The following is a 22,142-nucleotide window of genomic DNA, read 5'->3' on the forward strand; positions in this document are numbered from 1 at the left end:
TGTGACTCCAGTCTCTGACTCCATCATTGCATGGCCGTCTTCACACCCTCTTTCCTCTACCTCCCGATTTCCCCTTTGTGTAAGGACATAGGTCACATTGGATTAGCCACCCCCATGACCTCGTCTTAACTTGAATAGATCTATCTACATAGAGCCTATTTCCAAATAAAGTTGTATTCTCAGGTACTGGGGATTGGGACTCAACCTTTTTGGGGGAACACAACTCAAGCAGTAACCATGGTTAAGGGGAACAAAATTAAGGAAAGTGGATACAAGGAGTCAGATGAAGATGGAGAAAGACCTGCATTTGGCTGAAGGAAGTGGAATGAAAATTCATTGGTAAGATTTGTGCATTTTTGGGGCGCCTGGGTGGCTCAGTCGTTAAGCATCTGCCTTCGGCTCGGGTCACGATACCAGGGTGCCGGGATCGAGCCCCGCATCGGGCTCCCTGCTCCGCGGGAAGCCTGCTTCTCCCTCTCCCACTCCCCCAGCTTGTGTTCCCTCTCGCTGTGTCTCTCTCTGTCAAATAAAATCTTAAAAAAAAAAATTTGTGCATTTTCCATATATAATATTTAAACGTGAACTTACCTATCAAAAGAGAAGCTTTTACTTGGTTTTTAACTGCAGTAGCGGCGCACAGCGGTACAGTAATTTAAGGTGTACGGCAGAGTGATTGACAGCTCTGACGCCAGGCTCACGCTCGAGCAGTTGCCGTCGCCAGGCAGCGCTAGTACGACGCCATCGGCTGTCTTCCCAATGCTGCCCTCCTCATCCATGTGACTTAGTCATGCCATAACACTCCCCTTCGCCCATCCCCTACCTCCCTGCACCTCGGGCAGCCATCAATTCTCTATATTTCTGGGTCTCCTTTGTCTTGTTTTAGGTTTGACGTATAAGTGAAATCACAGGGTATTTGTTTTTCTCTGTCTGACTTCACTTAGCCTAATACCCTCTAGGTCCATCCATGTTGTTGCAGATGGCAGGATCTCATTCCTTGTTACGGCTGAGTGAGAGTCCATTGTGTATGTGTATATCCACTCGTCTGTGTGTGGGACACTTGAGTTGCTTCTGTACCTTTACTGTTGTATGTTGCAGTGAACATAGGGGTGCATATATTTGTTTGAATTAGTGTTTTTGTTTTCTTTGGGTAAGTACCCAGTAGTGGAATTACTGGATCATACTGTATTTCTATATTTAATTTTTTGAGGACCCTCCCTATTGTTTTCTACAGTGGCTGTACCCGTTTGCATTCCCAACAGTACATGAGGGTTCCTTTTTCTCCACCTCCTCACGTACACTTACTATTTCTTGTCTTTTTGATTCTAGCCATTCTGACAGGTGTGAGTGATACCTCATTGTAGTTTTGATTTGTATTTTCCTGGTGATTAGTGATGTTGAGCATCATTTTGTGTGTCTTTTGGCCATCTGTAATGTCTTCTTTGGAAAAATATCTGTTTAGGTCCTCTGCCCATTTTTTAATCGAATTGTTTGTGTTTTTGGTGTTGAGTTATATAACTTTATATGTTTTGGGTATTAGCCGCTAATTGGATATACTGTTTGCAGATATCTTCTCCCATTCAGTAAGTTGCCTTTTCATTTTGTTGATGCTTTTTTTTCCCACTGTACAGAAGATTTTTATTTTGGTGTCATCCCAATAGTTTATTTTGCCTTTTTTTTTTTTTTTTTTTGAGAGAGGGAGAAAGTGGGGGTGGGGTGAAGGGAAGGGACAGAGAGGGAGAGAGAATCTTTTTAAGATTTTATTTATTTGACAGAGCAGGAGAGCACAAGCAGGGGGAGCAGCAGAGGGAGAGGGAGAAGCAGACTCCCTGCTGAGCAGGGAGCCTGACATGGGGCTCGATCCCAGGACTCTGGGATTATGACCTGAGCTGAAGGCAGTCACTTAACCGACTGAGCCACCCAGGTGCCCCAGAGAGAGAATCTTAAGCAGGCTCCACGCACAGCGTGGACCTGAGGCAGGGCTTGATCTCACAACCCTGAGATCATGACCCGAGCCAAAATCAAGAGCTGGATGCTTAACTGACTGAGCCACCCAGGTGCCGCTTTGCTTTTGTTTTCAAAAGGGCAGGGTGGGGACACCTGGGTGGCTCAGTCGGTTAAGCATCTGCCTTCAGCTCAGGTCATGATCCCAGGGGTCCTGGGATCGAGCCCCACATCGGGCTCCCTGCTCAGCGGGGAGCGTACTTCTCCCTCTCCCTTTGTTCCTCTGACAATAAATAAAATCTTTATTTTACTTCTGAAAAATAAATAAAATCTTTAAAAAACATAAATAGAATCTTTCTCTCTCTGACAAAATCTTTAAGAAAAAAATAGGTCAGGTGGTGTTATATGAATCTCATGACCAATACTTGGCATTTCTTGATTTCAGTCAGTAATATCAGCAATGAATGTGTGCACTAAAATAATCTTGCCCATGGTTTTATCATGTTTTATTTTGACTTCCAATTTTAGTTCCATCATGGACTAAAGCCTAAATAATTCAATACATCTTTGTTAATAAACTAGTATGTACTAGGCAGTAGGCAAGGGATGCAGAGTTACAGTTCCTGTCTTCGCAGAGTGCACAGTCTGGCTGAGAAGACAGATTGTATGATTCAGGATCCAGTCTGGACAATGTGCCACACTAGGTATTTTATTTTATTTTATTTTGTTTTATTTTTTTTTTTAAGATTTTATTTATTTGACAGAGACAGAGAGGGAACATAAGCAGGAGGAGTGGGGGAAGGAGAAGCAGGCTTCCCGTGGAGCAGGGAGCCCGATGCAGGGCTTGATCCCGGGACTCAATCCCAGGACTCTGGGATCATGACCTGAGCCGAAGGCAGACGCTTAACCGACTGAGCCACCCAGGCACCCCCACACTAGGTATTTTATTTTATTTTTTTTTTAAGATTTTATTTATTTATTTGAGAGAGAGAGAATGAGAGAGAGAGAGCATGAGAGGGAAGAGGGTCAGAGGGAGAAGCAGACTCCCCGCTGAGCAGGGAGCCTGATATGGGACTCGATCCCGGGACTCCAGGATCATGACCTGAGCCGAAGGCAGTTGCTTAACCAACTGAGCCACCCAGGCGCCCCACACTAGGTATTTTAAACAGAGGGTGCTCAATATAGGTAGTTGGTTATGGGGGTGTGGGAAGGCTGAGAGAGCAGAAAGGGGCCCTGAGATATGCTAGAAATTCAGTATGGGAAACAGATAGCTCCCAGAGGGACCAAAAGGAAGCGGTGATATTACCAGAACCCTGGACCTTGGAGGGCCCTGTGGTTGATGCTGAACCCTGTGAGAAGGTGGAACGTGGTGGTTACTTGGACTTGCAAGAGAGGCACAGCTCCGGTTGGGGGGAGCCTGGGAGAGCTGGCCCTCTCTCCAGCTGGCAGGGCAAACCCTGCTGCTGGGAGTGCTGGAAGTGGGAGTCGCCTGGCGCCGATTGCTGCTGCTGGCCTTGGAAAAAAGGAAGTCCCTTCTTCCTGCTTCCCCTTCCATCTACCACCTCCCAGTGGCAGAACTCAGCAGGAAGCCCGCTGGGGGCGGAGCCTGGGAAACGGCAGAGTTCAGACCCAGTGTCACACAGCAGCATAGAAAGGCCGGCTTGAGGCTTAGAGATGGTGGGTGAATAACCCGCGGGCAGCAGGCTGCTGGGCACAAGGCCATCGGGAGGGTGGCATGCCAAGGTCCCCCGACTGGCCACCAATGGAGATGGCATTCACAGGGAGAGAAACCGACTTCTGTGCGTGTGTTGGGTTGGGTTTTCTTTTACTCACAGGTGAACGTAATCTCAGCTCATGCAAGTGGGGATTGGCAACCAGAGGGAGAATCTATTATGTAGAAGGAGGGAAGGACTTGCAATGGTTATGTTGGTGAGTTTAGGAGACTTCACAGGTCAGTGAGAATTTAGGAAGGAATGGGATCTTGTGGAGAGAGAATGTTAGGAGGGAAATGGGCAAGCCCTGGACTGAGGTGACCAAGACTCAGGAAATGGGGACGTGGGTCGAGTGCCTATGCAGTGGCGCAGCCTTGCATGCTCAACTCATCTCCTTGGGCACCACTGCTTGGCTGACAACTCCATATATCTGGAATCCTGAACCAGGATTCACTATGGATCCTGCGAGAGCCGTCTTAGGTAGCGGGGCGTCTCCGCCATCCTGGGAGGGCAGAACAGAAAACCAACAGAAATTACGTGGGATTTTGGTATCAAAATTGGTATTAATGTTTTAAAATTCTCAGTTATTTGCTTGCGTAGTCTCTGTGATTCTTGTGTCCTGTGTCTTCTGTGTGTTTTTTTTTTTTGGTTTTGTGACACATACCCTTCAGAAACTCTTAGAGATGATGCTTCAGGGAGGTAATCATTCTGAACTCTCTGTGAAAATAGATTTATTCTGCTCTTACACTTCTGCTTAGCATTGCCAACTAGAAGTCTGATGTCATTTTCTGGTTCTTACTCCTGTGGAGTAGATTATTTTTCTTTCTGGAAGTTTTTAGGAATACAGTTGACCCTTGAAGAACTCGGGTTAGGGGCATTGACCCCCCCATACAGTTGAAAATCCTAGTATAACATTTTACTCCCCTAAAACTAATACCCTACTGTCAACTGGAGGCCTTACCAATGTAACATAAATAGTTGATTAACACAGATTTTGTATGTTATATGTTTTATGTACTGTATTATAATAAACTAGAGAAAAGGAAGGGTTATTAAAATCATTAGAGAAAATACATTTACAGTACTGTACTGTTATTTATCGAAAGAAATCCAGGGGCGTCTTGAGTGACTCAGTTGATTGAGTGTCCAACTCTTGATCTCAGCTCAGGTCTTGATCTCAGGGTTGTGAGTTCAAGTCCCACGTTGGGCTCCATGCTGGGCATGGAGTCTGCTTAAAAAAAAAAAAAAATCCATGTATAAGCACAGTTCAAACCCACGTCATTCACAGGTCAACAGTAGTTATCTTTGGTCATCTGAAACATCATCAAGATATGTCCAAATTTGAATCTTTTTTTTCTCCTTCTTAGCACTTGGGGTCCTCTTTTAATTTGAAACTCATGTCTTTAGCTCTGGGAAATTTTCTTCAATTATTGTTATTTACTGTCCTGATGACTGTGATGATTTTACAACACTGCCCCAAATTCTTTGATGCTTCTCCTATCAAGAGGAATATCAAAGTTGATATTCCTGTTCCCTCTTTTTGAGTCTGGGTGGGTTTGTGATTGCTTCCATTAGTGGAGTGTGGCAAAAGTAACGTGCTGTAACCTCCAGGGCCTGGTCATAAAGGCCAGGCAGCTTCACCTGTTTGGCAGGAGCACTGGCCCTTGGAGCTCCCAGCCACTGTGTAAGAAACCCCGCTGCCTGAAGCCCCTGCTCAGGAGCCCTGTGCAGGCACTCCAGCTGACAGTCCCCGCTGGTGTCCATTCTTAGCCACTGGGGCCCAGGTGCCAGACGTGCAAGGAAGGAGCCATCTGGGCTCTTGTGTCAGCCATTCAGGTCATCCCAGCAGAAGCCCAGATGTCATGGAGTGGAGGACTCACCACGTTTCCATGCTCTTCTCAAATCTCCGGTCCACAGAACCCATAAACATAAAAATGATTGTTGTACACAACTAGGCTTCAGGGTACTTAGCCTTTTATGTAGCAGGAGATGATCAGACTGCATACACATAGCCCTCCCCCTGCACCGTCTCTTGATCTCTCTTTCCAAACTTTAAAAAAAAAAAATATTAGAGCATGTGCGCACAAACAGGGAGAGGGGCAGAGGGAGAAGCAGACTCCCCACTGAGCAGGGAACCCAGTGCGGGGCTTGATGTGGGCCTCGATCCCAGGACTCTGGGATCCTGACCTGAGCCAAAGGCAGACGCTTAACCCACTGAGCCACCCAGGCGCCCCTCTTTACAAATTTTTATTGGAGGTAGAGGAGGGGAAAGGGCATTGAAGTGGTCTTGGCCTTGGTCAACCTGTGGTCTTGTGTTTTTGGTCATTTGATTGTTGGAAAATAGGCATTTCCCTTTGCATATGTGAACCTTTAGCCGGTACCTCATGTTGACTCTGCAGTTCACAATCGGGACATTTGGACTAAGGGCATACATGTTCCTCCTCTATTTAAACTGACTCTGGGGGATGTGGTACCCACTTCTTCCCACCATGGCAGGCAGGGGAAGGGCTGTCCTTACACACACAAGGCCACAGGTTTGTGTTATCAGGATAAGTGGCTACTACCTACCTTTAATATACAACAGACATGCCGTGTGCCTAATAACCAGATGAATTCTTCAGAGTGTTGGGTGCCAAAGCCCAGGTCTTTCAAAAACATGAGCATTCTCCTTCTAGTCAGTGGAAGGTGGGATGCAGATACCCATATGATTGCCATAATGAGACCTTGGTTCTTGGGGTGGGGTCTGTGAGTCACCAGACTGCAGGTAGTGGAGCGTGAGGATCTGCATTTTTACTAAGCATTTGAGGGGAGTCCTATGTACGCTGGCCCTTGAGCCATGCTGTTGAGCCGCCGTGTGTCAGTGTTAGCATTCTGCGGTGGCTTATGCAAACCCATCACAAAGCATATTTGAAAAGCTACAATAATAAGCCAATAAAAATATTGTTTTATCTGTTGGAGAATGAAACTGGGAAAATTTCAATATTCTTCATCTTGGACACAAAATCCATTTCGTAATGGTATTCTCTCCACTTGCCCAGAAAGCAGGCAAGCGCGATATTGAAACCCTAGAGCGCCAAGCATTCATCTTAGCCAGTCTCCACTTGAGGATGGGAACGGGTGCTATAACCCCTAGGAAGTGCCTCTCAGCAGCTTGTTCCTACTGATATCAAAGTCAAATTAGAATCATTTAGTAAGAAAATTCCCAAACTGAGAATAGAATCCAGTTTGAATTTTAATCTCCTATTCTGTACCTCAAAGACCCACTGTTAGCAGCCTCTCAGTTTCCCAGAGCCTGGCCGCCCTTAAAGGGAGCTTCATGCAAGGGGGAGCTTGCCAGTTTTGCCTCAGGATGTATTGGATGCCCCAAAGGTGTGAGTTGGAGTTAAATTTTAAACAAGCCCTTGCTTACTTTTTCCCTCTGCAGCCTTGAGCTGTCTGATTCAGGATTTTGATAAGGAGCCTCCCCTTAAATCTGCTTATAGCTGTTGAAATCTAGAATGCAAAATTAGCTGTTGTTTTTTTTAAGATTTTATTTATTTATTTGACAGAGAGAGACACAGTGGGAGAGGGAACACAAGCAGGGGGAGTGGGAGAGGGAGAAGCAGGCTGCCTGCTGAGCAGGGAGCCTGATGTGGGGCTCTATCCCAGGACCCTGGGACCATGACCTGAGCCGAAGGCAGACGCTTTAGACTGGGCCACCCAGGTGCCCCCAAATAGCTGTTTCTAGGCTGTGGTCTAATTCCTTTTTAAAACATTTTTTAAAGTTTTACTTATTTAAATAATCTCCAGGGGCGCCTGGGTGGCTCAGTCGGTTAAGCATCTGCCTTCAGTTCAGGTCATTACCCCAGGGTCCTGGGATTGAGCCCTGCATCAGGCTCCTTGCTCCGCGGGGAGCCCGCTTTTCCCTCTCTCTCTCTGCTTGCCTGCCTCTCCCCCTGCTTGTGCTCTCTCTCTCATTCACTCTCTCTCTGTCAAATAAATAAATTTAAAAAAAAAAGTCTTTAAATAATCTCCACACAACATGGGGCTCAAACTCACAACCCTGAGATCAAGAGTCACATGCTCTCCTGACTGAGCCAGCCAGGTGCCAGGTGTGCTTTAATTCTTAACGCCATGACTTGAATTGCTTCAGTTTCTATTCATCCCTGCACATCATTTGAGAACAAATTTAATATCACCCAAAGTATGCTCGGCAACGCAAGTTCCCTTAAATAAGCCAGCTCATGATTTAAGTGAGAGGGTGTCATCCCCCCACAGACATGAGAGAATCATGCCCTGGGAATGTTCATGACTCTGAAAAAGGATGAGACTCTTTCCAAGTAGAAACTTAATTATGAACTTAGCTTTTCACCAAGGAAAGAAAAGGTCTTGCTAAAAACAAATAATTGTGTGGGTTCATCGAAATAATTTATAGGTAGTATCCGTTCTGTTTTTTTTTTTTTTTAATGCAGCAGATGTTGTATGTCATAATTTAAAAATCAAAGGTTCATAGCAACAATAAAAATGACCACTCTTTTGTGATTTGGGAGGAGTGATTTTCAGCTCTGTCAGCTCTTACTCCTAGCAGTTATTTTGTATTTCTAAATTACATAGTTTTATCTTGATTTGTAAGTTTTTAGCATTATGTATTTATTTCTTTGTATGACACTTGAGATTTAGCTCTTTTATATCCCACCTTTTCTGCAACCTCAGAATAGGATTAGGTCCCTCTTTTTAGCTAAGTAAAGGTCATTATTATGCAAATGATTGCACTCTCAGCCCAGGCAGAGTGCCCCAATTACAGCACCCCAGTCAGCAGCTTTGAATTTTTTCTTAAGTTGACACTTGCCTCATGTTTTTTTTAAGCAATCTCTACACACCCAACATGGGGCTCAACCTCACGGGATCAAGAGTCTCTTGCTCTGTCAGCTGAGCAGGTGCCGCAGACACTTGCCCCATGTTTCACTTGGATTTTTCCCGTATACAATCCTCACTTCTTTCTAAAGCCCTATCTCATTGTCTTTGCCTCCTTTTCCGGATGTCTGCCCCACCCCCAGCCCCCGCGGACCCCAGTGGCCACACACCCATGCTTGGGTCTTCCATTCTTTGTCCTTCAGATTTGGAGCAATTCTTCTGGGGCTGACCTCTCTTTCCAGACACAGCTGCCTTGTTTTGCTAGAATCTAAACTCTGAACACTGGTGTGGCCTCAGCTCCTCTTCCTCCCAACTCTAAAATAACTACAGTAAGAACTTTAACCATCTGCCTCAACCTGTTACACACACCCAAACACCCCCACACCACTCCTTAACAAGCACACCGTCAAGAAAAAAACCTACATAATACTGAATGTCAGTTACAGCTCTATAAAACTGGGAGGGGGTGGTTATGAGGAATTTTAGATAAATTGGTATTAGTGACAGTGCTGTGGCTATAGACATCAGCTGTGCTTGCATCCTTCCATCTCTTTGTAGATGTTAGGAAAAGGGTAAATTCAGTTCCTTCTGTGTCTCAGTGTCCTTTTAAATTGGGGATCATGTTAACGTCTCTCTCAAAACTGCTGAGAGTCACATGCCTACATGAACCCGTTAAACAGTGTAATTTTTTTTTTATAGAGAGAGAGTGGGGGGCAAGGAGGTGGCATGGGGTGGGGCAGAAGGAGAGGGAGAGAGAGAATCTTAAGCAGGCTCAGCGTGAAGCCCAACATGGGGCTCGATCTCACAACTCTGAGATCAGGACCTGATCAAGAGTCGAACGCTCAACCGACTGAGCCACCCAGGCACCCCCAGAGTGTAATTTGTGCCACACACGGAGCACTCAGTTTTATCTGTTACCATGATTACAGATTATTCTCATGTTAATTCTTTTCATTTAGTAGTATAAACTATCCACATACACAAATTATTTTTGCATCTCAATAAATTTGTAGTTTTCTATCTAAAGATTTCTGAGTACTTTTCATGACTTGTATTCCAATTATTTGGTTGCATTTTTAACCAAATCCAGTTTACTTATTAAATCTTGTTATATTTTCTGATCCCTCTTAAAATAAAGGAAAATTTTATTTTGAATTAGTTGGAATCCAACAGCTTCCTTTGTAATCAGATCAAATGTATCAGCAATTGTATCTGTAAGATTTTTAAAAATTGTATGTCACCTCCAAACAAAAGATTTTCTATCTAAAAAAAAAATAGCCACAGATTTCATATGTTCTCAACAGGGACTGCTGCTTGTCTCCCCAGTATTTAATATTTAATACCTACCTCTTCCTCCTCCTGTTAAAACCCAGATTTAATTTGGGGTGGTCTTCTCCAGCTCTCTTGCTAATGGTGGTTAGGAGAAGTTAATAGGAGTTATCAGGTGGCACTTCTAGAAAGTTCTTTGAAAGGGCTGGCTCAGCCTGAAGCACATTCTTCTGTCTTAGCCCTCCTCCTTCCAGGAGTGTCCAGCTAATGTTTGGACAGACATCTCATGCTAAGGATGGGCAAGCGGAAGGTAGAAGTTGCTGCTGGCCTGCAGTCGTCCTACCAGCCCCATGCTCCTGATGCTGAACACTTCATTAACAGGAGAGAAAAACAAATCTTTGCTTGGTGAATACATGGGCTGGCCTCTTACCCACACCTAGCTCAGTTTCTGACTGATGCATGAGAGACTTCAATTATTTAATGAAAATACCACTTTCCCTAGAAATTGATTTTTTTTTTTAACCTAGTTAACTATAGAGTAATTTACATTACCCACCGGGACCTAATTCTTTTTTTTTTTTTTTTTTTCTGAGGCAATGCCAAGTCTATTTCTGAGAATTTAGAGGCTCTGGTTGGAATAGGGACAGCCTTAGAATTTAGCAGAGAGCACAGATCATTGCACAGAAAAGCAAGTCCAGAAATAAACCCACATTTCATAAGACTATAGATTTGAAATCACTGATGAAAGGATTATTCAGTAAGTTATGTTAGGGCAATTCATTAACTCCCTGGACAAAATCAAGTTAGATCCTCATTGCTTTGAGCCTCACACCCCCACATTTTCTCTGTCTCCTCATTTTGTCTGATACGGTGTTTGTTTCTGTGCATTTGGTCGGCTGTGTGTCCTGCTCTTATACAGAAGGTGTCCCATGGGGTTAGGCAGCACTGTCACCCTGGTCACCAGACCCTTTGTCCCCTGTCATGAGTGCTGCAGTATTCCTGAGGGACAGGGCTTGACCTCGGGCCGACTGGGCAGTGACCGGCCTCCATAACTGGGGACCTGCTGGTACCAGTGCGGCTGCTGGGAACCCGGACCTAATTCTTCACTCAGAAAGGTTCAAGCCCTATTTGAAAGGAGAAAAAGAATAGCCGAGCTTTCAGAGTACTTATAGTCCTGCTGTTAGCTCTAGGGCCCCATTGCATTTTGCAGCCTGGGGAGACCGCTCACTTCTTGCAGCTGCCCGGTTCTCCTGTGAGCCCTCCTAGGTGTGCAGGGGCAGGAACCCTGCCTGTGCTTCTGCTTTTGTTCCCATTTCTGACCACTGATGCTCCATCCCGTTTCATCTACATCAACAGAGCTGCCATCCTCAGGTCTAGTTGGAATTCTCCCAGGATTTTCCAGGGCCATGTCCTCTACTCTCCTGGAATGTTTAAGACTTGACTTCTTCTGATCTGCCCTAGGATCAGCTCACCCACCATCTATCTCTAGGGCAACTTACATGCTCACATCCCCAGACCACAGAGATGAAAAACTGTCTTATTTTAGTTCTTAGTTTCTTGAGTGCTCTCTAGTGGAGTCACTTCTATGTGTCCTCCCAGGCATTGTGCTTAATCTCCAAACAGTCTCAACCTGTAGATGTGGGTGTTCTGGGTTTGTTGTTGTTGTTTTTGGTGGTTTTGTTTTTGTTTTCTGCTTAAGCTTTTCTGTCAATATGTACCTGACTTCTAGGCATTTCTCTCAAAATTGTGGGGTCTGAACATATCATTTGTGTGTTCTTTTTCTAATGAGTTTAATAGGTTTTTTGAAGAGAGACATAAGTGCTCGTGCCTTTTATTGAAGTCTGGCCTATATTCTGGCAATCAGTTGAGCTTTTCTTTGTGGTGTGAAATGTGGTTGATTTCTGTAGGTAGGGTTGTGCATTGAAATTGTGTAATTAGTTTTCAGAGGTAGAACTTGATGTGTCTATATTAGATCAGCCTTATTCTGTTGTCCAGGGACTTTATACTCCCTTTTTGTGGTTTGTGATTGATAAAAACCGATTGAGGATATTTGTTTTTGAGTACTGTTGTTATTTTGAATAATTTTATGCATAACATACATAGCTGGTATTTTTCATTTTCATTTTTAAGATTTTTATTTATTTGAGAGAGAGAGCATGTGCATGCACCACAAGCACAGAGGGAGAAGGAGAAGCAGGCTTCCCGCTGGGCAGGGAGCCCGAAGCGGGGCTCGATCCCGGGACCCTGAGATCATGACCTGAGCTGAAGGCAGATACTTAATGACTGAGCCACCCAGGCGTCCCATATAACTGGTATTTTTTTTTTAAGATTTTTAAATTTATTTATTTGACAGAGAGAGACACAGTGAGAGAAGGAACACAAGCAGGGGGAGTGGGAGAGGGAGAAGCGGGCTTCCCGCGGAGCAGGGAGCCTGATGCGGGGCTCGATCCCGGGACCCTGAGGTCATGACCTGAGCCGAAGGCAGACGCTTAACGACTGAGCCACCCAGGTGCCCCTATAACTGGTATTTTTTAATGTTTTTTTTTTCTGAGAGGCACATGAGAAGGTGCTTGATATTTTTCTTGATCTATCTCTAGTTTATCAGGTTATACTTGTACAAAATGGAATGAAGCACTTTTCTTTTTTGTTTGTTTTTTTAAAGATTTTTATTTATTTGAGAGAGAGAGCGTGTGCATGCATCCACAAGCACAGAGGGAGAGGGAGAAGCAGGCTTCCCACTGAGCAGGGAGCCCGATGCGGGGGCTCAATCCCGGGACCCTGAGGTCATGACCTGAGCCGAAGGTAGACGCTTAACCATCTGAGCCCCCCAGGCGCCCCAAGGAATGAAGCACTATTTGATACCTTGGTCCAGCTGAATTAAATCAGTCATTATTAAGGAAAAATAGCCATTGGGAGATCATATAGATTATAGGCTAACATCATCAGGAGGACTTACTAAGATGATGATGATTCTTTGAAAATATGACATATTGACCTGCCTTGTTTATAAAACTACCCAGAATAGTGGTTAAATGTTAAACTGTCTTCACCATGTTACCGTGCTTTAAAATTTTTTTTTACCAAAAAAATTTTTGTAAAATACACACAAATTGTATGCATATTGTATGCAAAATTGACCATTTTGACCATTTTTAAGTGTAAGCTCAGTGACATTAAATATATTCACAGTGTTTGCAACCATCACCACCATCCGTGTCCAGGACTTTTTCATCTTCCCCAACTGAAATTCTACTTGCTAAATAAACACTGACTCCCATTGCTTCCTCCCCAAAGCCCCTGGTCACCCCTATTCCACTCTTGTCTCTGAATTTGCCTATTCTAGATACCTCAAATATTAGTGCAGTCATGTAATATTTGTCCTTTTGTGTCTGGCTTATTTCACTGAGCGTAATGTTTTCAAGGTTAGGGTTAGGGTTTCAGTGTCATCAAGGTTATCATGTATCAGTGTAGTATGGCCAAACAATATTTCATCATATGGATATACTGCAGCTTATTCATCTGCTGATGGACACTTAGGTTGCTTGTACCTTTTGGCTAGTGTGAATAATGCTGCTATGAACATGGGGACAAGTGCGTTTGCATCCCTGCCTTCAGTTCTTTTGGATATACCCTGGAGTAGAATTGCTGAGTCGCACAGTAATTCTATGTTGAACTGTTTGAGGAACTGCCAAACAAATGGCTTTACTTCCCATGGTGCTGTCACTCTTTGCATAGGCTCAGAGTCCGCCCTCCTTGCTTCCAGGGTGTTGCTAGATAAGCTGACCTGTGACTCTGCCTGTGCCCAACTGTGTGTCCCTCACTTAGGGCCATTCACCGCTCTCTGAACACCTGTGGAAAAGGTGCTGCAGAGTGCTCCAGGGAGCCTGCCTATTGCTCCTTCGATGGTCCGTGAAGTCCAAGCCTACGGGCTATAAAGAGATTGCTTCCTGGCAAGTCAGACACATTGGCAAACTTGGGAATCTCAAGGAAGATGATGCCCATCTAGTTAAAGTTTCCGTCTATGAAACCTGGTAGCAGCCAGCATGAGAGCGCTTAGGTCCTGAATGCAAAATGGAGACCTTGAATGCAAACCGAAGACCTTAAACATACTTCTGGCAGGATAGAAGTTGTAAAAACTGTGACCCCTGGGGCTTTACCAAGCCCTAGCCTCAGTGCCAAGGTCGAATTTGGGAACCGTCCAGGGAAGTCTCTCCGTTTTGTTAAAGAACAAGTCTTGTTTCACCTCTGTAGAGAAAGCATGCCGAATAGCACTGCATATCAGAATAATTTTACAAATTCAAAAACAGTGAAGCTTTTCACGTCACTGGTGGAATCCTTGGTTCCCTGATGTTTTCTCGGGATGAGCAGATAGGCTTCTCCAAGGAATAGTGTTGTTGGTGGTTGAGTTTGTATAGGCATACGTCGTTTTACTGTGCTTCACTTTATTGTGCTTTGCAGATACTGTATTTTTTAGAAATTGAAGGTTTGTGGCAACCCTGTGTTGAGCAAGTCTGTTGGGGCGATTTTTCCCGCAGTGTTTGCTCACTTTCTGTCTCTGCGTCACATTTTGGTAATTCTCGCAATATTTCTAGTTTTTTTCATTATCAGTGTATTTGTTACAGTGATTTGTGCTGAGAGATCTCTGATGTCACTATTGTAATTGTTTTGGGGGCACCAAGAACTATGCCCATATAAGGCGGTGAACTTCATTGGTATATGTGTGTGTGTTCTGACTGCTCAACCAACTGCCTCTCTCTCCCCTTCTCCTCGGGCCTCCCTATTCCCATGGACACGACAGTATTGAGATTAGGCCAATTAATAATTCTGCAGTGGCCTCTGAGTGTTTAAGTGAAAGGAAGAGTCTCACATTTCTCACTTTAAGTCAAAAGCTAGAAATGATTAAGCTGAGTGCAGAAGATGTGCTGAAAGCTAGGCCTTGTGTGCTGAGCAGTCAGCCAAGTTGTAAATGCAAAGGGAAAGTTCTTGAAGGAAATTGAAAGTGCCACTCCAGTGAATACACACATGATAAGAAAGTGAAACAGCCTTATTACTGATTTGAAGAAAGTTTGAGTGGTCTGCATAGAAGATCAAACCAGCCACCACATTCCCTTAAGCCAAAGCCTAAATGAGAGCTAGGCCCTCACCCTCTTCAACTCTTTGCAGGCGGAAAAGGGTGAGGGAACTGCAGAAGGACAGTTCGAAGCTGGCAGAGGTGGTTCTTGAGGTTTAGGAAAGGAATCCGTCTCCAGAACCTAAAAATACAAGGTGAAGCAGCAAGTGCTGATGTAGAAGCTGCTAGTTATCCAGAAGGTGTAGCTAAGAGAATTCCTGAGGGTGGCGACACTGAACAACAGACTTTGAGTGTGGACCAAACAGCCCAGAAATCCTGAGGGCCTTCAAAAGAAGTATGCTAGATCTACTCTGCCTGTGCTGTAGAACAGAAGGCATGGTGATCTGCCCTTCCACCAGTATTGATTGGGCATGCTAGATGGGAATCCGGGAGATTGCAGGAGCTCATTCAGGTTGTTAGTTTGCTACGCCACAGCCCCATATGCAGCCTCCTGGAATTTATAGTGAAGGCCTGTGAGTGCCACCTAGTGGGAGCTGCTGGGATTTGTGACCAGAAAATTCCCATTTGAGAGAGAGTTACTATTGGACTTTGAGATTTTCCCTGTGATTGAAGGACATAAAATAACCTTGAGACCTGAACTACCCACAATACCTTGGGTGACGTTGGGGAAATGCTTTAACGGGGAGGGTAATGCCCAGAAGTATTCGTCATAAAATGGAAATGGTTTATACACGAACAGGCCACCAGGAGAGTGAGAGGAAGTACTCATGAGTAGCCTCTTTTCCCCAAAGTCTGGCTCTGGAACCACCTGAGTAGCTGTTGGGTCCTATGGCTACTGAGTCACTCAGGCGGTGGTCCCACGAGAAGCTTTCCATTGACCAACAAAGTAGTTGGTTTCTGGAGGGCAGTTCCACAGTAAATGGAGTTTCCTGTTTAGAAGTCCACTACTCTGATGAGGAAGGTCAAAACAAATCAGTTCAGTGGGCTGAATTGTATGCTGTTTTTCTAGCAATGATGGATTGAACAATCATAAAAGCCCCTGTGTTTGGGTTTTTACTGACTTACAGGCAGTGGCCACATGTATCTGGCAAATCAGATTGGTGCTGGTAAACCTGGCGGGGAGGGGAGTTGTGGTACCAATGGATCCTGACAGGAACACACAGTTACTCTGGACTGGGCATAGCCTATTCCGTGGTAGATATAAATGCTCAGGGTACAATAAAAGGACTGGAACAGAAGATACTAGAAATATATGGACTGTCAGGTCACATATCTTCAGGCCAAGGAACACACTTTATAGCCCATAATGTTCAACAGTGGACAGAGGGATATAATTTTCAGAGGAATGGCTTGGTGGAGAATTGGAACAGGCAGTTGAAATACATATTTTTTTAAATCTAAAACGGAGAAATAAAGGCATGAAGGGCTGGCTTACACACGTCCGTGAGTGTGTGCTCACACTCAACATGAGGCCAAGAGAAGGTCCCCACAGACAGATCCCTCTGCTTTTTCGGGGGTGGGGGCGGGTGGGTTTGGAGAAGAAGTGATGGGAAGGATGCTGGTTGGTATCACTATTCTTTTCTCTTTTTTCCCCACATCACCTCAACTTCCTTTGTCCTACCTGAGGCAGTGGTCCCAGGACCAGGGCTGCAACCACAGGTGCCAGAAGCTTCTAAGTAAGAAACTATACCTTTAAACCTTTATGTCAGAATTCCTAAGGATCTGCTGGGGTAGGTTGTGCCTTCACCCCATCTGGCAGAATTGGGGCTGCCACTGAATGCAGCTGTATTGCAAAATGGTCTGGACAGCTCACCTTAGTTCTGCACTCAGTAATCCTCCTGCCATCCCTGCCCCGTCCCAATGGAAGAGGCCTGAGGGGGGCATGTGCTGGACCAGTATTTCTGTTGGCAACCTGGATCAATACAGTGGCCAAACCTAACACCCCTTCCAAAAGTAGAAAAGTTAGGGTCTAGGTGGAGAAGAGGAGGAATGGTAGCTGAGGGTCGAGGAATGAATGAGTGGCTTATGTGGTGAGAGCACGGCAGTATGGCACTGGTGCCTGGAGAGGGGCTCCAAGCCAGATGTTGTCTCCTCTCGTTCAGTGACACCAGGTGCCTGAAAGGGCAGAGACTCCTCTTGCTTTTGGAACCTAAAAAAAATTGGGAGTCTGCAAACCTGAATGGCATCACTCTGGGGGACGTTTCAGTCACACAGTGTGATGATGGCCTGGACAGTTGTTAATGACTGAGTGGGACTCTAGTAGTAATGTGCCCGAGCTTTGCAGAACACATCTCCTGGCGCACTGCGATACGGTGTAACACTAGCCTTGCTACAGTACTGGTATTCATAGTCAAATGTACTGGGGGGTTGAATCAGAGCCCCCTCAGGGAGCACCTGGATGGCGCAGTTGGTTAAGCATTGGACTCTTGGTTTCGGCTCAGGTCATGACCTCAGGGTCCTGAGATCAAGCCCTGCGTCAGGCTCCACGCTAGGTGGGGAGTCTGCTTGTCCCTCTCCCTCTGCTCCTTCCCCGGCTTGCTCTGTTTCTCTCTCTCCCATAAATAAATAAAATATATATTTTTTAAGCCTCCTCAGGAAGTAACACAGATGGAAAATGACTATCCTGAGAAAGCACTGGATTTACCTCACCTCACCGTCAGCTAATTTCTTTTTTAAATTAATTAACTAATTTGAGATAGAGTGTGTGAAGCGAGACGGGGAGCCAGGCAGAGGGAGAGGCAGAGAGACAATCTCTAGCAGACTCCCCGCTGAACACGGAGTCTGACGTGGGGCTTGATCCCACGACCCTGAGATTATGATCTGAGATGAAATCAAGAGTCGGATGCTTAACCAACCAACTTAACCAACTACCCAGGTGCCCCAGTGTCAGCTAATTTCTAAGCTGAATAGCTCTGCACCAGCTTATCATAAAGTACAAAGGGGGAAATAAATAATTAGGACAAAAATAAGAAAATGTATGTACTCACTTTATAGGCTTTACATTAGTTGTTTCTTTAAATCTATCCCTACTTCCACACTAGCCCCTCCAAATGTTAGGGAATATGATTATTTTGTGGTAAGAGTCTAGACCAAAGGTAGTGGTGGCATTTAACTTCACAAAAGAGGCCTCTGTCTTCTACCCTCAGCTCTTGGAAGATGATCTTTGTTTGCCCAGAGGCCTTGGGTTAGCCAGTGAATGACAGTGTGATTTAAGGTGGGCTTTAGGTCACATGACTCAGTCCAGTGGAGACTTAAGATCAACCACATGGGCACTCAATCGTGCCCATGTAACGAAGCTCTGAAAACTGAGTACTGAGTCTTGGAATGGCCTCCCTAGTACTTGGTGCTCTGTGTAATTGCCACACATCGATACCGGGAAAGTAACATGTCCTAAATGCACGGGGAGAGAGAATAGTGGCAGTCCGCATCTCCTAGTCCTCCAGACTCATGAGCTGCTTTCCTTGGCCAGTCTTAATCTGTATCCCTTCCCTGTAAGAAGCTGTATAATACAGTGTATGCAGTATGTATTTTAGCTTTGAGTGGGTTCTGTGAGTCCTAGCAAATCATCCCCAGCCATTGTTTTAGGAATCCCCTGAACTTGCAGTTGGTTTAAGAAGTGACTGTGTTCACTCTTACTGTACATTTGGCTGAATTCCTCATGAAACTGTACTCAAGAGGAATCCAAATCATAAGCCCTTTGTTCTAACTGCCAGATAGGTAAGGACTTGCTTAGTCTCTCAGGAAAATAAATGAAACAAATACACACACATGCACACACACACTTTTTACTCCCTTTTATGTTCTAGAATAAAAAATTATAAAGCACGTTTTCTTTCTTTCATGTCTTACAATCAAGAGAAAACACAGTCGGTAGAAGTCCTAAGGGCACCCGGGGGGCTCACTTAAGCATCCAGCTCTTGGTTTCAGCTCAGGTCATGATCTCATGGGTTGTAGAACGGAGCCCCGTGCCAGGCTCCACACTCAGCAGGGAGTCTGCTTGCGATTCTCTCCCTCTGCCCTTCCCCCTGCTCATGTGCACATGCTGTCTCTCAAATAAATCTCTTTAAAGATTTTTATTTATTTGACAGAGAGAGACACAGCAAGAGAGGGAACACAAGCAGGGGGAGTGGGAGGGGGAAAAGCAGGCTTCCTGCCGAGCAGGGAGTCCGATGTGGGGCTTGATCCCAGGACCTTGGGATTATGACCTGAGCCAAAGGCAGACGCTTAACCAGCTGAGCCACCCAGGCGCCCCAATAAATAAATATTTTTAAAACAATAGACGTTCCACCAAAAAAACCCCAAAAACCCAAGTTACTGGAATTAGCAGATAAGGACATCAACTATTATAAATATATAAAATAATTAATGGGAAAAGAATAATAACTGGGAGAGAGAAGGGTATAATGAGTTGAAGAGTATTTATCCAGAACTTCTGAATATGACCTAATTTGGAAATAGTCTTTCAAGGATGTAATTAGGTAAGTTAACATGAGGTCCCAATATTGGGCCCTAATCCATTGACTGGTATCCTTATAAGAAAGGGAAATTTGGACCCAGAGAGACACAGGGGAGAACGCCTTGTGAAGCCAGAGGCAGAGATTGAAGTGATACATGTACAAGCTGAGGACTGGCAAGGGTTACTGGCAGCCACCAGCAAGAGGAGAGAGGCCTGGAATGGACTGTCCCACAGAACCGCTGGATGGACTAACCCTGCTCAGCCTCGAGTTTGGACTTCTGGCCTCCAGCATTGTTGTGGACTACGTTTCTGTTTTTTTAAGCCATTCATTTTATAGTACTTTGTTATGAGCCTAGGAAATTAATACATGAGGCCATGAGATAGTCTGGGATATGGATAGAAAACTTTTTTAAAAAGACCAAATGGAAATTCTAGATCTGAAAAACACAGTGGCTAAAATAAAAACCACAATGGATGGGCTAAACACCAAGTTGGACTTCACAGAAGAAAGAATAAGCGAACTTGAAGACAAGTAAATAGAACTTACCCACACTGAAGCAGAGAGATTAAAAAAAAAAAACCACCACCTGAAAACATGAACAACATCGCCTACCATTGATGTATTCTCAGACTGGGAAGGATACTTGAAATTGGGATCAGAGTAAGAAGAGGAAGAAAATAGGGCAGGAAAAATATTTGAAGAAATAAAGACTGAAAAACTTTACAGAAACTCACATTCTAAACAAGGCAAACACAAAGCAAGGCAACAGCTGAAAACCAAAGATAAAGAGAAAACTTACAAGTAGATAGAGGAAAAAGACACATCTTCGTCCATCCTCCCCACCTGCCTGCTTCCTGGGAGGTGGTGCTTCCTGTCCCACTGGCTGGTGGCCCTGACCATTCCACAGAAGGCCTTGAGGCCCAGGTGACCCTTCTCCATGCTAGTCTCAGCCCCAGGCCTGCCCGCAGCAGCTCCCACGATGAAGTCCACTTCTCGGTGTGGCCCCTCTGGTGCTCTTGCAGCTGCACTCTCACTTCCACAACTTCCAGTCAGATCGTCTGTAGCTCTTCAAGTGTGCCTTGCTCCCTTCTGCTGCTGGGAGCTCTCCTCCTTCAGAATCCCTCTCTGCCGGGCGCCCTGGGTCGCAGGTGTCTGAAGAGTAGGTTTGCGCCTGCACTGTGTGGGTGCTGACTTTGGTGAAATACACTTGGGAATTCATTCACAAGCTTTGTGCCGTCCTTTCTTCAAACGTAACTGATTGTGGGTGGAGGTTTGGAGGACCAATCAGCCTGTTGTGGGCCTCGTCCGCCTCTCTAGCATCAGCCTGCACTGTGCTTTTTGCTCTCTGTGTTGCCAGCCACGTCAGCCTCCTTTTGGTCCGCCTCCATTCTTTTCAGCCTCAGGCCTTGGTGCCTGTTGTTCAGTCTGCAGTTCTACAGACCTCCTATACAAAGATACCTGTCCATCCACTTCCCCAGCAAAACCTTCCCACACCTCCCTGATTCGGACAGATGCGCCTTAGGACTTGCCTTCATGTTGTGTCTTTTCCTATGAGGACCTGGCAAAACTGTGACTGTTGTGCGATTATTTTGTCACTCGCCCGCCCCCCCCCCCCCCCCCGTGAGCTCTGCGAAGGCAGGAACCCTATCTGGTTGTTCCCATTTTGTATTCTTCAGTCCTAGGCACAGAGCCTGTGGTCCAGGACCTACTCTGCTAATACCTTTTGAGCGAATGGATGGGTGAATGGGTGGACAGTTCCAGGCAGCAGTTGGCGGAGCATGTCAGTGGTTCCTCCGGGAGTGACTCTTAGTCCTCAGGGGAAAAAGACCTTTGGGTTTCTCTGACTGCCATATATCATGTGTTTCCCAGGACTGTTTCTTCATACAGAATCTAGTCCCTCTTAGCCACTTCACACTCAGCCCCAGCCTGGCTGTAATGCTCCACCCTGTAACAGCTGCTTTCATCTTCCTGTCTCCACCCTTAGACTCACTGTTCCCGCAGGTGTGGCTACACCTACTGGTGCTGCCCTTAGAAGGCACTGCATATACTCCTTTGGGAGGCTAAAAAGTCATGTTAAAGAAGTGCTCCTGGACTCAGGCAGCCAGGGGTTCTGTGGGAGGAAGAAACCTGACTCTGGTTGCGCTGGCCTCAGAAGTCAGGAGCTGCAACGTACTGGGCACAGGTGGGCAAGGGCTCTGATCCTGCGACAGTGCTGTCGTCACAGGGCTTCCTGAACATAGAGGAGGGAGGTCACTTCCCGAGTCACACAGTTGAGAAGAAGCGGGCACAGGAGAGGAACCCAGCTCCGTGGCCTCCAGAACTAGCAAGCTAGTTCGCCTGCTTCCGGAGTATGGCTTGGCTTGGGAAATCGGTACCCTACTGACAGTTTCGTAGCAACAGTAGCTTCCCTGCAGACGAGGAGGAGGAGGAGCCAGGAGACTATTCCCCTTCGCCACAACAGGAAGCTGCGGCCCAGCGGGGGCGTAGGGGTGCAGATGGCAGGAGAGCGAGAGCACGGACCCTCAAGCATAGGAGCTGGATCTACGCCCCCTCCCCCGGCGCCTGCGCACTGCAGCTCCGTTCCCCGCCCAACGCCGCCCCGCCCCGCCCCTATTGCCCGGGTTTTCAAATTTGAAACCTGCTCCTTTTCCCGCCTGAACATGTTGACCAGCGGAGGGAGAGGGCGGGGCTGCACACCGCCAATAGTGCTTCAGAAGCTCCCCGGCCCCGCCCCGAAGGTGACGGCAGCGAGCCGCAGGAGGCAGCGGGCGAATAGGCGAGGGTGCCCGCCGGCCCCGC

This window comes from Zalophus californianus, chromosome 5, assembly GCF_009762305.2.
Source record: "Zalophus californianus isolate mZalCal1 chromosome 5, mZalCal1.pri.v2, whole genome shotgun sequence".
Taxonomy (NCBI): domain Eukaryota; kingdom Metazoa; phylum Chordata; class Mammalia; order Carnivora; family Otariidae; genus Zalophus; species Zalophus californianus.